Raw genomic sequence first — 18,771 nt, 5'->3', positions numbered from 1 at the left:
GCATTACCTCTGCATTGCCTCGTACACAGAAGGAGAGCTCCCACTAGCAAATTCCCTCTACCTCAGCCAGGAGGCGGTGCCTCTTGGGACCCACCCAATGGCACAGTCAGCTTGGGACGGAAAGGGAACAAGCCAATCTCTTTCCGATGACATTTAAAGGTGAGCTAGGACCAGATCATTATGGAAATAAGACAAAGAGGGAGGGTGGAGGTAAGAACGAGCACCGACTCCTTTCCAAAATGGGGGCCGCATTTCATCTGACGCCCAGCCACACTTCCGTCAAACCCAGAAGTGTAGGAACTGATTTGTGTTTTGAATCAAAACAGTAGGTGCTTTATGGCAGAGATTTACTTGCTTATTCATTAGATTTGCACTTTCATAAAGAACATTTCCCTCAAAAAAAAAAAAAAAAGCAGAGCTGTTGCCTATAAAAGTTTTAAAAAAAAAAAGTAGCAGCAAGTTTAGCTGTTAGAAATAAAAGAATGTTGTGTTGTAGCCTATCCTTAAGAGAGAATCTATGCAGGAAAACATTCTGACCAGAGATCAGAGGCTGGTCCAGGTATAGGAATCCAGTGAACAGAAGTGGTAGAACCCACTTCCACCAGAGCAATTTATTATGGCTATACTAACAAACAGGAGACCCCAGAATATGGCTTCGCAGCCCATAACCAGCCTCTGAAGTTGACAATCCTGGAAACACTGGGCATGGACAAGAAAGAGAGGTCAAAGGAAGCATCCCAAGGTTTCCTCCACCCCCCCTTCCTTCCTTCTCCACTTCCTTCTTCTTTTTCTTTAGATTTAGAATAGGAGTTGGAGCTGCCAATGGTGCTGGTAAAGGAAAGGGTGAGCCCACGAGCAGAAATGTCCAGAGATCAGGCTGGGACCCAGGAAGGAGCGGGTGCTGTGGGTGTCTGTCTCTTGGACACCTTCACCAAGGGTTACCTTGAAGGTGCCACTGCAAAAGAAGAGAGAGAAGTGCCCAGGCTGGGCTCCCATGGGACGCGGCTGCTGCTGTCTCCTGGGGCCCTGGGTTTCCAAAAAAGGGCCTGTAACAACCTCGCAAAAACGGGGAAGAAGGAGAGGTAGCAAGGCGGTGGGATTCGCATGCCCTGAGCCTGCTGTGCTGCCTCACGTGGGTGCTGGTTGGACCCCTTTTGTTTACATGGAGCAGGGGTTAGGGTTGGGAAGGCCAGGGGTGCACAGAGAGGGGCTGAGGAAAGGCGGTGAAGATTGACACCAGCGGTTCTATGATTAAGAGCAGAGTCAGCATCCGGGGAGCTCGTTGGCATGAGCTGTCTCACTGGGGGCTGGGTGGGGTCAGAGATGCAGCCTCAAGTTCATTGGGGCTCTTCTGAAGTGCAGAGGCTCTTCCCCCAGACCTGCAAATCAGAACTGATTTCGGTAAGGGCCTCGGGAGACTGACAGGCCCGTTAGATGGCTCTGCTTTAGACCATTCATCTTAAAAGGTGATTCTGAACAGAGAGAGGCCGGGAAGTAGATAGAGGGAAAGGTAAGCAAAAGAGTTGCCATAAAAAAAGAGATCCATTTATTATCACAACAAATATTAATAAGCTCTTCCCTTCCATGCATGTGGAGACAGCACAGCAAGACAGGCTGCTCTGTGAGCGCTCGGAGCTCCTTTTCCAGGGAGCAGCAGCAGACCACTCCCAAATACATGGTAGGGACGATGTCAGCTTTGTGAAAAGTGTCATGAAGAATAAAGCAAGATAATGTGACAGGAAGTACTTGGGGGGGATGGTTCCAGAGTGGGTGGTCAGGAGTGACGTTTGAGATGAAACCCCAAAATAAGAAGTCAGTCAGGGGAAGATCTAGGCAAGAACCTTTCAGAAAGAGGCGACAGGAGGTGCTAAGGCCCTGGGGCAGAGGAAGGTGTGATGTTAAGATGGAAGGAAAATGGGCAAAGGACTTGAATAGGTATCTCTCCAGAGAAGACATACGAATGGCCATCAGGCACATGAAAATGTGCTCAGTGTCACTAATCATCAGGGAAATGAAAATCAAGACCACAGTGAGATATCACCTCACACTTGTTAGGATGGCTATTATCAAAAACAAAAGGTAACAGGTGCTGGGGAGGATGTAGAGAAAAGGGAGCCCTTGTGCGCTGTTGGTGGGCATGGAAATTGGTGCAGCTGCTATGGAAAACAGCATGGGGGGTTCCTCAAAAATTTTAAAATAGAGCTACCATAGGATCCAGCAATTTCCCCTTTAGGAATATATCTAAAATGATTGAAATCAGGATCTCAAAGAGATAGCTACCTTCCCATGTTCATTGCATCATTATTCATAACAGCCAAGATATGGAAACAACCCCAATGTCCATTGATAGATGCATGGATAAAGGAATTGTGATATATATAATGAAAAATTATTCAGCCTTTTAAAAAATTAGGAAATCCTGCCATTTGTGATAACATGGATGGACCTGAAGGACACTATGCTAAATGAAATAAGCCAGACACAGAAAGACAAACACCGTGTGATCCCACTTATAGTTAGAATGTAAAACAGTCAAACCCATAGGAGCAGAGAGTAGAATGGTGGTTGCCAGGGGCTGAGAGGAGGTGATGGTCAAGCAGTACCGAGTTCTAGTTATGTGAGATGAAAAGTCCTAGAGATTTCTAACATCATGTCTAGAGTGAGCAGTAAGGTATTGTGCACTTCAAAACAGATTAGAAGTTTAGATCTCATATTAAGTGTTCTTACAAAAAACAAAACAAAACACACACACAGCAAACTAGAAACAAAAAACAAGAGGAAGTTTTTGGAGGTTTGGTACCTTGACTGTGGAGATGGTATCACAGGTGTTTGCATGTGTCCAAACACATCAAGATGCATGCAATTGTTTGTATATCAATGGTACTCCAATAAAGCTAAAAAGCTCCACATTTCAGGCAGCCAGTGGGATTGGAGGACAGATAGGAAGTTGGTGAGGAGGAGGGATGAGGATGGGGGAGAGGCAGGCCCCCTGGTTACCAGTGAGGAGGGTGGATCTGGGCCTAAGACTGCCTTGGCAGGAGGGAGTGCTGACCATTATTGAAGAGCAGGCGCCACCAGCCGGAGGGAGGAGATAATGAAGATACAGAAGCGAGGCCATGTGTGCCGGGAGGAACTCTCTGGAAAGGCAATTAGGAATTGCATGGCCTCTCGCTGAATGGGTGATCATCTCTTCTTTTCAAAGCAATCACTCATAAAATTAAGACCTAAGAGAAAGTAAGGGCGTGAGAGATGGAATACAACTTGAGTTTCGGTGGGTGAAACTTTGCCATTCTGGTACACAGAGGCCCTGCCGGCAAGGCCGGGGATTCGGCCGCAGGTCACGCCAGCAGCACAGTTGTAATTCTGTCCCTCCTCTCTCCTGCTCTGCACTAAATTCTTCACATTGAACACCACCTCAGGCTCCGAGATGGACTTTTATTACCTCTGCATAGGTCACGCATAATAATAAACAGCTTTTTAACGTGAGCTGCACAGCCGTGCAGGTAACAAGACAGCTGCTACCTGGCATCACTCCGCAAATATATGACAGGGACAGTGTTGCTTAGCCAAGGTCAGGCCACGGTCAACCTTAAATATCCAAGGCCAGGAAGACAAGCCCGAGGAGAGCAGGGCCCGTGGGGAGGCATCTATGGGGAGACAGACCGATGCTACCCACACTGTGCCCGAAGGGACTCTGCCCTGGGGACACCTGCCTGCCCACCAAGGAGAAGTCCCCTCACCGGACACTCGCAGTACACTGACCACTCCCTTTGCCTCCTTTAACAACCTGGGAAAACCACCCTTAACCTCCTCGCAGTTTTCCCCCTGCAGCCTCACCCTCAGGAAGACTGGAGGAGCCCAGGGCACGTGAGTAGAGGGTCTTTCTATCAAAAATCACTCTCCTGCTGATGCCTGGAATCCCACCACTAGCTCTCTGTGCCTTGAGACAAGAGTTCTCTCTCCTAACTGCCTGCACTTCGTGGAGAGGTGGGCTGTTAAGACTCTGACACCCCTGGGTAAATGATTTTATCCAGTGGAGCGCAGTCTCGGAAGATGGTGCCTGAGAATCCTCTTCCCCTAACCAATTATCCTCTCAAGGATGAACTGCTGACAGTTGTAAGAAGTTAGACCCCAAGCAGCTGTTCTCGAGATACAAATTACTATGTATAAAATGGATAAGCAACAAGGATATATTGTATAGCACAGGGAATACAGCCATTATACGCTATACAAATACTGAATCACTACGCTCTATACCTGAAACTAATATAATATTACAAATAAATTGTACTTCAATTTTTTTAAAGAAGATGTTCTTGCATCCTGACCATCAGCCCCGGTTCACGTTTCCGGGGTTCCCATGATGCCTGGTTGTTGCAGAGGGTGCGAAGGTATCCCCATCTTACAGACAGTGCTACTAGGAGGGATGCAGCCTAGACTCAGACTCAGATGTGGGGAGCTTCCAAGCTCAGGGTCTCCTCTCCAGCAGGCATCTTCTGGGAGCCCATCATAGTTTCCACAGTGTCAGGGGGCTAGTGGTTCCATTCCAGACACTCACGCCTCCTTCGCTTGTCTCAGGGCAGTATTGCTACTTTCAGAACGTGCCCTACCAGCTGTTGCCCCCAGTGGTCCCTGACTTTCTCTTCCACCAGCACCCCATAATAGCACCCTCTTTATTTAACAGGAGCATCTGTCCGTGCTAAGTCGTGGAGGGGCGCTGGGGCACCAGTTGGAGGGGACACAGGCGGGGCATGGATTCCCCTATTGTAAAGGAAATTTGCTAACCCTAACCCTAATCCTAACCCTAACCCTGAGAAGTTTACAGTACAGTTAGACAGAGCCTCCAGGGAACAGGTACAGAATAAATGCAGAAGCAGCCACAAAGCCCCCAAATGTTTGAGAGGTACCAAAATTTGCCACTCCCAAATATGCCTCTTGGCACATGGATTATTTTGAGCTAAAAGCCACTGAGAACCAGCACACACTAAAAACAGGTCACAGATTCCCCTTTTGTAAAGGAAATTTTCTTTTATAAAGGAAATTCCCATTTGTGGAGATGTGTCACTCTCCCACACCAGGAAGAGGAGGGCTCTTCACAACCCTTATCTATGAAGAAGGCACCAGCTTCATCTGCAAAACACACCTCACTAAACAACCCTTGTTTACCATGCTTTTTCCAGTCACCCTCCCATAACTTGACTCCCCCACTCAGAAACCCCAAACTCCTTTTATTTTGTTGGTTTTAAGCCCAAGTTCTATCTATCCCCTTGGGTCACTTATCGCTGGGTGCTCCCATGTGTGCATGCCAAAGGCACATGTTTGTTTTTCTCTTGGTTAACCTGTCTTTGGTCCATCTCATTATGGGTCCCCAGCTGGAGAACCTAAGATGGGTAGATAAAAAGTATTTTCCTCCCCTCACACCCTTCTGCGCAGTGTCACATACTCACTTTCTTCCCCTTCAAGGCATCCTCATTGTAAGGTGGATACATCTGTCTGATGCATCCAAGATAAAGATAAAAATACTCCCACCTACTGCGTGGCTGTTAGGCACTTGCCAGACTCCTTCCAGCGTCCTTGACGTCTCCCAACAATCCCACGAAGTAGGAACTATTTGTCTCATTTGAGAGAAGAGGAAACCGAGGATCCAAGTGATTAAATGCCTTGCCTGAGTTCCTTGAAAATGAGACACAGTCAAATGTAACCTCTTTTCCATCCAGCCCAAAAGTGACTCACCCAGGTCCCCTCATCTTGTACTTGGCTGAGCAGAGACGTCCCTGGGATGTTTGAACTCTTGTGGCCCTGCAGTCCTGCCACTCCTGGACACTCTGCCCTCTCTGGGTGTGACAGTCTCTCTGCAGGAGGTGACCAGGCAGCATCTGCCCCAAGCACCCAGACCTGCCTTTGCCCTGGCATCCCTTCCCCACCCCATGGCAGCCCCATCACCCCCACGTGCCCTGTTTCTTTCTCCTCTGGCAGAGGAATCACAGGCTCAGATGAGCTTTAATTTGTGACTGGACACGTTCCAACAACATATTTCCACATCAGATGTTTCATTTACTCCGTTCATCCTGAATTCTGTGATGCTATCTCAGAGCCTAACAGTCTTCAGCTTGGGCAATTGACACATCCAAATGGACTATTTGGATGGAAGCTTCCATCTGACCAAGTGCAGCCAAAGCACCAGCAAATGGAAAACACAAACATATGGCAGAAGGAGAGGAGCAGATTTCCAGCCATATTACAAGCTCTGTGACAAATGGGGCTCTTGCAGGGGACAAAACTCTTATTGTCTTTGCTCATGGTGGACGGCCTTTAGGGCAGAATAATGATAACTGAGACTTTTGGTTCAAGTTAACTCTTAAATTAGCAAAGTTCTTGAATATTAAATTTTGGCATTTATTTTCATATAAACTTTTTAAAATTAAACACTACAGTGTTAGTCTTATGCCCCAAATTATGAGTCTGGGCAAAAATTATGAGTCTGGGCATAGTTCTGGTTGAAGGAAAACCCAGCTTCACTAAAAACAGCATCGGAGAAGGGAGGGTGGTGGCAGAAGCCAGGAAGGAAATGCCGCATGCCTCAGATACCATACCCATGTGTCCTAGACTCTGGTTGCCAACATCCTGGGGTCTCTGAGAAGTTGAGGGAGGGACAAAATGGAATTGGATTTTGGGATAATTTCAGAACCTAGAGATGGTGTTCCAGGGGGTGGTGTCTCCTTCAGAGCCTCCTGCTGTAGTCAGAGACTGGTTCAGAACACAGAGGCATTCCTGCAGCCAAAGCAAACTTCACCAAGATGGGGTGAAGGCTGGTAGGGAGATCCCAAGGAGAAACACCCTCAGAGAAGGCCAGTAACATGGCTGTGGTGTCTGTATCAGTTCGGGTCCTCCAGAGAAACAGAACCGGTAGGATGCCTATGTCAGTATCTGTACCTGTGTCTCTAAATGTATCTCCCTCTATCTCTCTCTCTATCTGAGATTGTGAGGCTGGCAAGTCCTAAATCTGCAGAGTAAGCACGCAGTCTAGAGACCCCAGGAACATTGATGACGTGATCTGAAGTCCAAAGGCCATTTGAAAACTCTAATTCAAAAAGGTACTTGCACCTCTATATTCACAATAGCACTGTTTACAATAGCCAAGACACAGAAACAACCTAAATGTCCATTGACAGATGAATGTATAAAGAAGATGTGGTGTATACACACACACACACACACACACACACACACACACACACAATGGAATATTACTCAGCCATAAAAAAGAATGAAATAATGCCATTTACAGCAACATGATTAGATGTAGAAATGATCATACTAAGTGAAGTAAGTCAGAAAGAGAAAGACAAATACCATATGTTATCACTTATATGTGGAATCTAAACTATGGCACAAATGAACTTATTTATGAAACAGAAACAGACTCACAGACATAGAGAACAGACCTGTGGTTGCCAAGGGGGAGGGTAGGTGGGGAAGGGATGAAGTGGGAATTTGGAATTAGCAGATGCAAACTATTATATATAGGATGGATAAAGAGCAAGGTGCTACTGTACAGAACAGGGAACTATATTCAACATCCTGTGATAAACCACGATGGATTTATGGATTATTACTCAACCACTTATATGTATGTATGTGAATAACTGAATCACTTTGCTTTTCAGCAGAAATTAACACAACATTGTAAATCAACTATACTTCGTTATTAAAAAAAAACGAAACACCATATGGAGGCAAAATTCCCTCTTCCTTGGGGGGGGCGAGTCTTTTTCTCTCAGTGTCTTCAACTGATTGGATGAGGCCCTCCCACTATGCAGGGTGATGTGCTCTACTCAAAGGCCATTGATATAAATGTTAATCACATAAAAATACCTTCACCATGACATCTAGACTAGTGTTTGGTTGATACCTGGGTATCATGGCCCTATCAAGTTGACACAAAGAATTAACCATCACAGGGTCTCAGGACTCCAGGGGACGGTCCTCCCCAGCACGGGAGGCTCAGATGTGTCCAGTCAGCATAGCACCACTCGTGTGCCTGGGCCCAGCATGGGAGGACAGCTGGGGGACATGCTGGGCAATTCTTCTGGCAACAAGAGAGGTGGTTTGCTCTAGTTCAACCACTGAACACAATTTCCCTGGTGCCAAGGAGTCCGCTAGGATGGCTCCTCTTCATCTTCTACGTTCCTCGTCACCATGATTATTGATCCACGTGAGAAGAATGTGAGGCTATTCCAGCTCAACCATCATCATGGCCCAGAGCACGGTCTTAGCACGAGCCTCATACATGCAGTGTTCCTGGTACTTCAATCAGGTTGGGGAATCCTTGTGTTTTAAGGAGTTTAGATTTTGATGACATGTCAGTCGTTCCTGATTGTTACCAGGTGTTAATTTATTAATTCCCAGAGAACAAGCGTCTCCATGCTTGGCACATAGATCCTGAGCTGGTCAGAGTTGTAGCTAATTAGGACGTTTAGGGAAATTTCATGGACCCGTTGGCCGGCACCCACGTGGTGTCTGTGGGTCAGAGCTTTTCTGGGTTTACAAGTTGTGGTTCTCTGTACTTGGTGCCAAAACAGCAATTGATGTGGCTCGGTCTCTGAAACAATTCTCTTATTATAGTGTACAGTGCACTCATTGACTTGCCAGTCGGTTTCCTTGGAGAAAACTGGTTTTAATTGCCACACGTGTCCCATGAAAGGGTGGATTTTTGCCTTTGCCGGAGCCCCCGATGAGGTGTAGTCAGCGTGTTTTGGTATGTTCACGGGCCAGTGTTGCAAAGCACGGACTTACACGTGTTTCCCGAGGCTGTGGTACGTGGAAGCTTCTAAGAATTCTCACTGGAGAGTTGGATCCTGTCACAGAGAGGGTCCCTCTCGGAACTGGGAGGGGAGGGGAGGTAAAACCTCAGGGGCGTATTCTGTGAGGTCTCTCCCAGGTGGCCTCGAACAGACCAACTCCTGGCCTGGGAACATCACAGGTTGAGCTGAATTAACCCACATGGGCTCAAATACAACCTCTCCTACCCTTTTTCTCTCTTGTGTGTTGGTTTGTGTAGCTAAGAGAGTGCGCAAAGACACATGAAATGGTGCTCACGAAACAAGAAAGAATCCCAACCAAACAACTCCACCATCCTGTCCCCTTCCTCCCAACATTTAAAGTCAGTTTGATCAGATAAAGCCCAGGACAATGTGTTTCCCCCTTTCCTGGGTCCTAGGAGCACTCACTTGGATCGCTAGGAACCAATTATAATGATAATTATGACGATAGGACGTTTTATAAAACTGTAAGTGCTTAAGGGTAGAGTAAATGAGACACAATATCAGATTAAAGCACCTCCCACCTGCCCTGCTTCCATGGCTAAGCAAGCAGTATCCAGTTCTGATAACACAGCTAAGGATGCTAGACTCGGCCAAGGATAAACGCTGGACTTGAGTCTCTGGCTTCAGCCCTGGGTCCCATCCATCAGACTCAGCCGCTCCTCAATGGTAAACATAGGCAAGGGAGTGTCAGATCTAAAACTCACACTCTGCAGGCTTGGGTTCTGTGTGGCCCAGGTCTCCTTGCTTTTTCCCATGGAAACAGACTGTCAACCTGAAGATGTTTATCACCGGTCACCGCGGGGACCCTGCCAAGTTGCCCCACTGGGAAATAGCTCCAAGCTTATATTTTATGTATGATGGGACCAGCAGGGTCATCTTAGACATCATAAACACAGGTCTGTGACAAACAGCTTTTCCAAGATCCATGGGAAACAGTCCCATGCAAGTTAATTTTGAACAAGAAAGAACCACAAGGTCAAAATTGTGGGTCAGAGTGGGAGTGAACAGGCAAGGACTCAGATGCCAGAGTGTCCTGAGAACAACTTCAGCAGCATGTACTCAAGCACAGGAGGGTGTGTACATGTGTGTAGGTGCGTGCTATGAGTATTCACACAAATACATGAGTATGTGCATGTGTGTCACCTCTCAGATCATAGGCGGAGTATCTGCAGTGACATCAGTTAAGCATGGCAGACAGCATGTGTAAGTTTCACACTTCAGGGTACGTCCCTTCTTGATATGAAAATGGAATTCACAACTAGGGAGCTGGTGGGTTGGCATCAATCTCCCCGGAGCTTGTCTGCAATTAAGAGAGTGAGGTGTGATGCAATTCTTTACTTTGTAACAAGGAAGGATGCTGTGGAGTTCATGACTCATGTAATCGGTTAGGTGGCTCTTAGGCTCTCAAGTCAGGCTTCCACTCAGCTAATGACAAAGACTGCAATCCAGACTTCATCTTCATCTTAAATTTCAACAGGGAAAACCTTGGGAGTGTACGTTCATGGTCGATTTTATCAGACTCTCAAGTCTTCCAGGAGCTTCTTGGTCTGCTCTGAGGACACTTTCTTGTCTAGAAAAGGGGGTCCAAAAATATTGGTGGAGTTTAATTGGATTACATGATACGGAATCAAAGGAAAGACTAAACAATCGAATTGAAGCAGAGACATGAACGTCAGCCACTCAGCCAGACGAAGATGTTTTCATCTTGACTGGGTTGTTGACCCTGGCATAAGATGAGAGAAAACTTGTGTTTTCCCTCCTGTGCTATGAGAAGAATGTGTTAATTTCAATGAGGAATTAATTTGGTCAAAAGATGTGCACAGGGCCAGCCAGGGTAAGATCAGAATTTTATTATGTACAATGGCCCAATGTCAAAGCAAATTCAAGTCCTCAAGAGAAGCTTTGCAATTCTTTACTCAGATGGGACCTCTCCTTCCTTCCATGTGTTGGGATTCCATCCCCACAGTCACCGCTGGGAGCTGTAGTTTTGACTGGCTTCTGAATTATGTGAATACTAAACAGAATAATGACTACTGTATTTTGTTTTTCTCCTTTGGTTTTTTATTATTCCCAAGATGGCTAAATGGATTAAGTTCTGAAAGCATTTAAAAAGGAAAGAAAAATAGTTTGTTTTCTGATCAAGATCAACAGGAAATGATTTTGGCCCCAAAGACATTTTCAGAGTGAGTAATTATTGATCAAAAATAAACTTATAATAGAAAAAGTTTTTCCACTATTACTATAGTGTGAGCTACCAGGAATGCAATCATACTTACATATGGAGATATGGTTTTTATTTTAGAAAATGCCTATAATTCTCATGCATGCAATCTTAGAATGGATTATAAATTTCTATTTGACCACAAGGCAAAGGCCCAAGAGCAGTTTGAGGAGACAATCAGTGCAACCAGGATTCCTAAGTCACAGTCACAGCGGTTGTCTGAATACATGGAAAATACTTGCTTAACTGTCACCCTTGCAGCTGTAATGAAAAGGAAAAGCACTCTCTCGTATGGGCAATGCTACATTCTGCTCTGCGGTTTAACCGGTGCATTCCCAGGAACACCACCTTAATTAAAGACATAAATCCATTCAGTCATCTGCATAAGCACTGCAAATTGCAAGACTCTGAGGGTTTTTCTCCTCCAGGTGCCACATCGTGGACAAGATGGAAATGATGGATTGCGACAATTGCAATGCAACTGTGACAAAGAAGAGAAAAAACAAGAAAAAAGTGTGGATTTTGGTGTTAGACAATAGATAAACAAGGGGGCTTTTTTTCCTCAACACATTTCCCCAACCATCATTCTAAAGTTTCTTTATCCAAGTGTGGGATCCTGGGACACGGACATGGCCTGGGAGATCAGAGTCCCTTCCTTGTAAAGCAGTGAGGAGAGACTCTGGGGCGTTCTTGGTCACTGCACTCCACTGTCGTCTACACCCTGACTGCTAAGCAACCCAGGGAGATGCTCAAAGCTTCCACCGGGAGGGGCAAACTTCCCCTCCCTCTAGTGAGTTTAGAGAGAGGAACCCAGAGGCTGCTGCAGGCTGTGAGTGACTTCAAAGTGATAGTTCCAAAAAGAGGAAGCCCTCCTGGACTGTTTCTGGAGGCAGCTGCCAATCTCAACCAGGCCCAGGACACGCTGCCCAGCTTCCTAGAAGATCTTTGCCCGGTGATGGAGACCTTCCTTCTGACTCCCTCCTTTCTCCTTTGCACAATCTCCATCTCCCCCATCACTGTTTCTTTCTTGGAAGTTCTATTTCCATTTCAAATCACGTGGAGAGTCTCCCTTCTGGTCCTAAAAACAGACTAACCCCTATCTCAGAGGCCCAATGGACACCAGGTCAAGACAAATGAGACTTTTTCTTTCCTTTGAGATGAAAGTGAATGGGCTGGTCTGAGGGACCAAGGGGGTGAGGACAGGAAATCTGAGAGGGACACTGATGCTAGTTTGGGTTGGCAGGGGCCTCGAGGGGGCACATGTAGACAGAGGGCTGGGACTCATTTCCCTCCCCTGCTGATAGGGGCTCCTGATTGCACAGAGGGACCTGTGCATCCCCAACACTAGGAACTGATACACACAATCTCAAGAAAGTCTTTGTGACACTCCTCCGCGAGACTTCACCCTCCTTGTTGCCACACACAACAAAGGCAGTGTGCCTCTTTCTTTGTGAAATGGTCCACAACAGCTCTGCCTGGCCCCAGCTTTCTTGGCAGAAGTGGTAACACTGCAGTGGATGTCTCAAAGGATGTGAGTTGCTGTACACTCCAATCAGAAGCTGTAGATGAAGTGGAACCTCCTTCCCTTGGTTTCACATTTCCAAGGGAAGGGACATTTATGGCTGTAACACCTAAGGCCTCCCTCTATCTCTCAACAAGAATCACTGGTGAGTTTGGAAAAGGCAGTGTGTCGGATGGCCTAGTTCTGTCTTCACCTTGCTCCATTTCTGGCTCTTCTGCTTGTGATGATCCCGGGTAAGTTCATTTGGGGGCTGAGAATTAGGAGGCTCCCTGTAGCTGAACCCCTAAACCATGTTCTCCAGACTGCCTTAGCAGTAGTAAAAGTTTTATTTTGGTTCGCTATTCTTTTGTCTTATCACCCAATTGCTACAGCACACACGTGAGCTCTGGATCCAGCAGGGGCCACTCCAAACTCTCCTGACTGTCTACCTGGGGCAAGAGACCATGCGATCAGGGGAGGACGGAGGGAGGAAGAGCCTCTGCCTGCTCAGATGTCCCTTTGTGGCTTCAGACTGGATTTGAGCTGCTTCATTTTAAAACCTTTTTCATCTCAGCTGGAGGGAGGGGACAGTGTGGCCCTCAGCAGCATGGTGTGGACAGAAGACACCGTGGATTCTGGTCCTGAGGAATCTATCAGTGTGTGGGCAAAACCTTCATACTCTGTGCCAACAGGGTGGAGCCTTCTATACAGGTGAGTCTTCAATCTGGGAAAAGAAGAAAGGGAGGCCTGGTGGGAGAAGGAGAGGAGAGACATAACTTCTGAGAAGTGTGCTAATGTGCTAGGGTTCAGATATAGTAAATGGTCAAAGAAAAATGAGGGAAGATTCTTACAATACCTCTTTTTTTTTCCTGGATGTTAATAATATTATAGTGACATGTGATACTCTGTCTATAAGACGACGAAACTGGTTTGTCCATGGATCTCCATTGGACTTTCTCATTTCACTATTGACTATAGGTTAAGAACAAAGGGGTACATGGATACTTGTCTATAAATCACCAACTGTCTTGCTGCTGGAGAACTAATTACGTTGACGGCCCCATCTTTTACACTGCATTTATTACAATGGTCGTGCTCAGGGATGAGGAGTGGATGGAAGGAAACACTGAGAACTTTGTCTGTATCCCTACCCTAGACCATCAATCTTCTCAATAAAACGAGGTGTCATCCTTCCAGAAGGGATGGGATAAAAGATGTGCTGCTGAAACAACTTATTATTACACATTTGCATATGAGAACTTGCAATTTGTACCCATCAAACTTGCTTCTCCTAGGCTGGCTTTGGCCCTTTGTTTTTAAATTAATAATTTTCAGTAAGCCCAAAACCATGGAAGAAGCTTTAGAATGATCCAGAAGGGCCTGGTACTGTGGGTATGTATGCGTTTAGTATGTGTTAAATGGATTTTTAATTGATAAAGTAAATAGGCCCCCATTACAGAAAGTATAGAAAAGTGCAAGCATTGGTTTTCCTCTTGGGAGTCATACAGGTTTCTCAGATTTAAATGAATGGCTGCATGAGAAAACCCTAGATCAGGGGTCCTTGAAGTGTGGATGCTGGCTGGCAGCAGCACAGAACCTGTTAGACTTGCAAATTCTTGGGCCCCACCCAGGACTTACAGAATCAGAAACTCTGAGAGTGGGGCCAGTAATTTGTGTCTGAACAAGACTTCTGGGTGATTCTGATAGACATTCAGGTGTGGGAACCTCTGCTCCATACAAGACTTAAAAAACAAGAGGTGACAATAATTTGTGGAGGGCATTCCCAGAGAGACAAACCTAGGAATAGTCATATCACATGATAGAATGCAGCTCCTCTCCTGTGGGTGTGCACAGCCTAAAGAAAGACATAGTAGACACTCAGAATGTCAAAAAGGTATTGAAGTTATACTGAATTTCTCCCAAATACTAGCATTGTGTGTTTGTGTGCATGTGTGTGTGTGGGGGTGGTGGTGGCAGTGGGTGGTGGGGTTGGGAGAGGGCACATGGGAATTCACAATTTTCTTCTTCACAGACTTGGAAAGCCAACCTACTATCTCTCCATTTAGTAGATAACAAATACTCAGTGAACATCTACTACATGCCAGGGGTGATCGTATATGAAACATTGGCGAATAACATGGGAGAAATCCTCTCCTTCTATACTTCTAAACTACTCTATCTTAATGGATCCTACAGCCTCATACTATCACTTTTAAACGCTGATATTATGTAATAGGTGATTAAAAAGTGTGAGCAGAAGGAAACAGAAAAAAGCTTCATTTGGAATCATCTGGAATGTAATTCATTACCAGTTTTTTGTCAATGACATCACACACATGATTACATTTCCCTTTAATGTTCAATAAAGAATGATGACAATGAGAAATGGAGAGATACCCTGGGGAGCCTTCCAGCTACAAAACAATTGATTCTTGCATAAAATATAATTTTTATTGCCTCCCTCGTCTTGCATGGAAAATTTGAAGAGGTCTTAAAAAGGGGAAGTAGAAAAACAAAACCTAAAACAACAGAATGCACTTTCTTAACAAGTGCTCATGAAACATTCTCCAGGATAGACCATATCTCGGTCACAAATCAAGCCTTGGTAAATTTACAAAAACTGAAACCATATCAAGTATCTTTTCTGACCACAATGCTATGAGATTAGATATCAATTACAGGAAAAAATCTGTTAAAAAAAACACATGGAGGCTAAACAATGCACTACTAAATAACCAAGAGATAACTAAATAAATCAAAGAGGAAATCAAAAAAATACCTAGAAACAAATGATAAGGAAAACACGATGACCCAAAACCTATGGGATGCAGCAAAAGCAGATTTAAGAGGGAAGTTTATAACAATAAAATCTTACCTCAAGAAGCATCTCAAATAAACAACCTAATCTTACACATAAAGTAATTAGAGAAAGAAGAACAAAAATACCCCAAAGTTAGCAGAAGGAAAGAAATCATAAAGATCAGATCAGAAATAAATGAAAAAGAAATGAAGAAAACAATAACAAAGATCAATAAAACTAAAAGCTGGTTCTTTAAGAAGATAAACAAAATTGATAAACCATTAGCCAGACTCATCAACCAAACAACAGAGAAGACTCAGATCAATAGAATTAGAAATGAAAAAGGAGAAGTAACAACTGACACAGCAGAAACACAAAGGATCAAGAGAGATTACGACAAGCAACTACATACCAATAAAATGGACAACCTGGAAGAAATAGACAAATTCTTAGAAATGCACAACCTTCTGAGACTGAACCAGGAAGAAATAGAAAATATAAACGACCAATCACAAGCACTGAAATTGAGACTGTGATTAAAAATCTTCCAACAAACCAAAGCTCAGGATCAGATGGCTTCACAAGCAAATTCTATCAAACATTTAGAGAAGAGCTGACACCTATCTTTCTTGAACTCTTCCAAAATATAGCAGAGGGAGGAAGATTGCCAAACCCATTCTACAAGGCCACCATCACTCTGATACCAAAACCAGACAAAGATGTCAAAAAGAAAGAAAACTACAGACCAATATGACTGATGAACATAGATGCAAAAATCCTCAACAAAATACTAGCAGAGAGAATCCAAAAGCACATTAAAAGGATCATACACCATGATCGAGTGGGGTTTATTCCAGGAATGCAAGGATTCTTTAATATATGCAAGTCAATCACTGTGATAAACCATATTAACAAATTGAAGGAGAAAAACCATATGGTCATCTAAATAGATGCAGAAAAAGCTTTTGACAAAATTCAACACACATTTATGATAAAAACCCTCCAGAAAATAGGCATAGAGGGAACTTACCTCAACATAATAAAGGCCATATATGACAAACCCACAGCCGACATCATTCTCAATGGTGAAAAACTGAAACCATTTCCTCTAAGATCAGGAATATGGCTAGGTTGCCCACTCTCACCACTATTATTCAACATAGTTTTGGAAGTTTTAGCCACAGCAATCAGAGAAGAAAAGAAATAAAAGGAATCCAAATCAGAAAAGAAGTAAAACTGTCACTGTTTGCAGATGACATGAAATTATACATAGAGAATCCTAAGGATGCTACCAGAAAACTACTAGAGCCAATCAATGAATTTCGTAAAGTAGCAGGGTACAAAATTAATGCACAGAAATCTCTTGCATTCCTATACACTAATGATGAAAAATCTGAAAGAGAAATTAAAGAAACACTCCCGTTTACCATTGCAACAAAGAGAATAAAATACCTAGGAATAAACCTATCTAAGGAAACAAAAGACCTGTATGCAGAAAACTATAAGACACTAATAAAAGAAATTAAAGATGATACAAACAGATGGAGAGATATACCATGTTCTTAGATTGGAAGAATCAATATTGTGAAAATGACTATACTACCCAAAGCAAACTACAGATTCAATGTAATCCCTATCAAACTACCAATGGCATTTTTTACAGAAGTAGAACAAAAAATTTCACAACTTGTATTGAAACACAAAAGGCTCCGAATGGCAAAAGCAATCTTGAGAAAGAAAAATGGAGCTGGAGGAATCAGGCTCCCTGACTTCAGACGATACTACAAAGCTACAGTAATTAAGACAGTATGGTTCTGGCACAAAACCAGAAATATAAATCAATGGAACAGGATAGAAAACTCAGAGGTAAACCCACGCACATATAGTCACCTTATATTTGATAAAGGAGGCAAGAATATACAATGGAGAAAACACAGTCTCTTCAATAAGTGGTGCTGGGAAAACTGGACAGCTACATGTAAAAGAATGAAATTAGAACACTCCCTAACACCATACACAAAAATAAACTCGAAATGGATTAAAGACCTAAATGTAAGGCCAGACACTATAAAACTCTTAGAGGAAAACATAGGCAGAACACTCTATGACATAAATCACAGCAAGATCTTTTTTGACCCACCTCCTAGAGAAGTAGAAATAAAAACAAAAAATAAACAAATGGGACCTAATGAAACTTAAAAGATTTTGCACAGCAAAGGAAACCATAAACAAGACAAAAAGACAACCCTCAGAATGGGAGAAAATATTTGCAAACAAAGCAACTAACAAAGGATTAATCTCCAAAATATACAAGCAGCTCATGCAGCTCAATATCAAAAAAAAAAAAAAAATCAAACAACTTAATCCAAAAATGGACAGAAGACCTAAATAGACATTTCTCCAAAGAAGATACACAGATTGTCAACAAACACATGAAAGGATGATTAACATCACTAATCATTAGAGAAATGCAAATCAAAACTACAATGAGGTATCACCTCACACCAGTTAGAATGACTATCATCAAAAAATCTACAAACAATAAATGCTGGAGGAGATGTGGGGAAAAGGGAACCCTCTTGCACTGTTGGTGGGAATGTAAATTGATACAGCCACTATGGAGAACAGTATGGAGGTTCCTTAGAAAACTAAAAATAGAACTACCAGCAATCCCAGTACTGGGCATATAGCCTGAGAAAACCATAATCCAAAAAGAGTCATGTACAACAATGTTCCTTGCAGCTCTATTTAAAATAGCCAGGACATGAAAGCAACCTAAGTGTCTCTCAACAGATGAATGGATAAAGAAGATGTGGTATATATATACAATGGAATATTACTCAGCCATAAAAAGAAACAAAATTGAGTTATTTGTAGACAGGTGGATGGACCTAGAGACTGTCATACAGAGTGAAATAAGTCAGAAAGAAAAAAAAACAAATACTGTATGCTAACACATATATGTTGAATCCAAAAAAATAAAGAAAAATGGTTCTGAAGAACCTAGGGGCAGGACAGGAATAAAGATACAGATGTAGAGAATGAACTTGACACAGGGTGGGGGAAGGGTAAGTTGGGATGAAGTGAGAGAGTGGCATGGACATATATACACTACCAAACGTAAAATAGATAGCTAGTGGGAAGCAGATGCATAGCACAGGGAGATAAGCTTCGTGCTTTGTGCCCACTTAGAGGGATGGGATGGGGGAGTGGAAGGGAGACACGAGAGAGGAGATATGGGGATATATGTATATGTATAGCTGATTCACTTTGTTATACAGCAGAAAGTAACACACAATTGTAAAACAATTATACTCCAATAAAGATGTTAAAAAATTTAAAATAAATTAAAAAACAAAACAAAACCTCTGAGCTGTGAACCACAAATGCAGCAAAGCTTCATTTCAGGGGGTAGTCTGGTCCA

The sequence above is a fragment of the Grampus griseus genome (genome assembly GCF_964374135.1).
Source record: "Grampus griseus genome assembly, chromosome: 1".
Taxonomy (NCBI): Eukaryota; Metazoa; Chordata; class Mammalia; order Artiodactyla; family Delphinidae; genus Grampus; species Grampus griseus.
Note: the sequence above shows the minus strand (reverse complement) of the source record.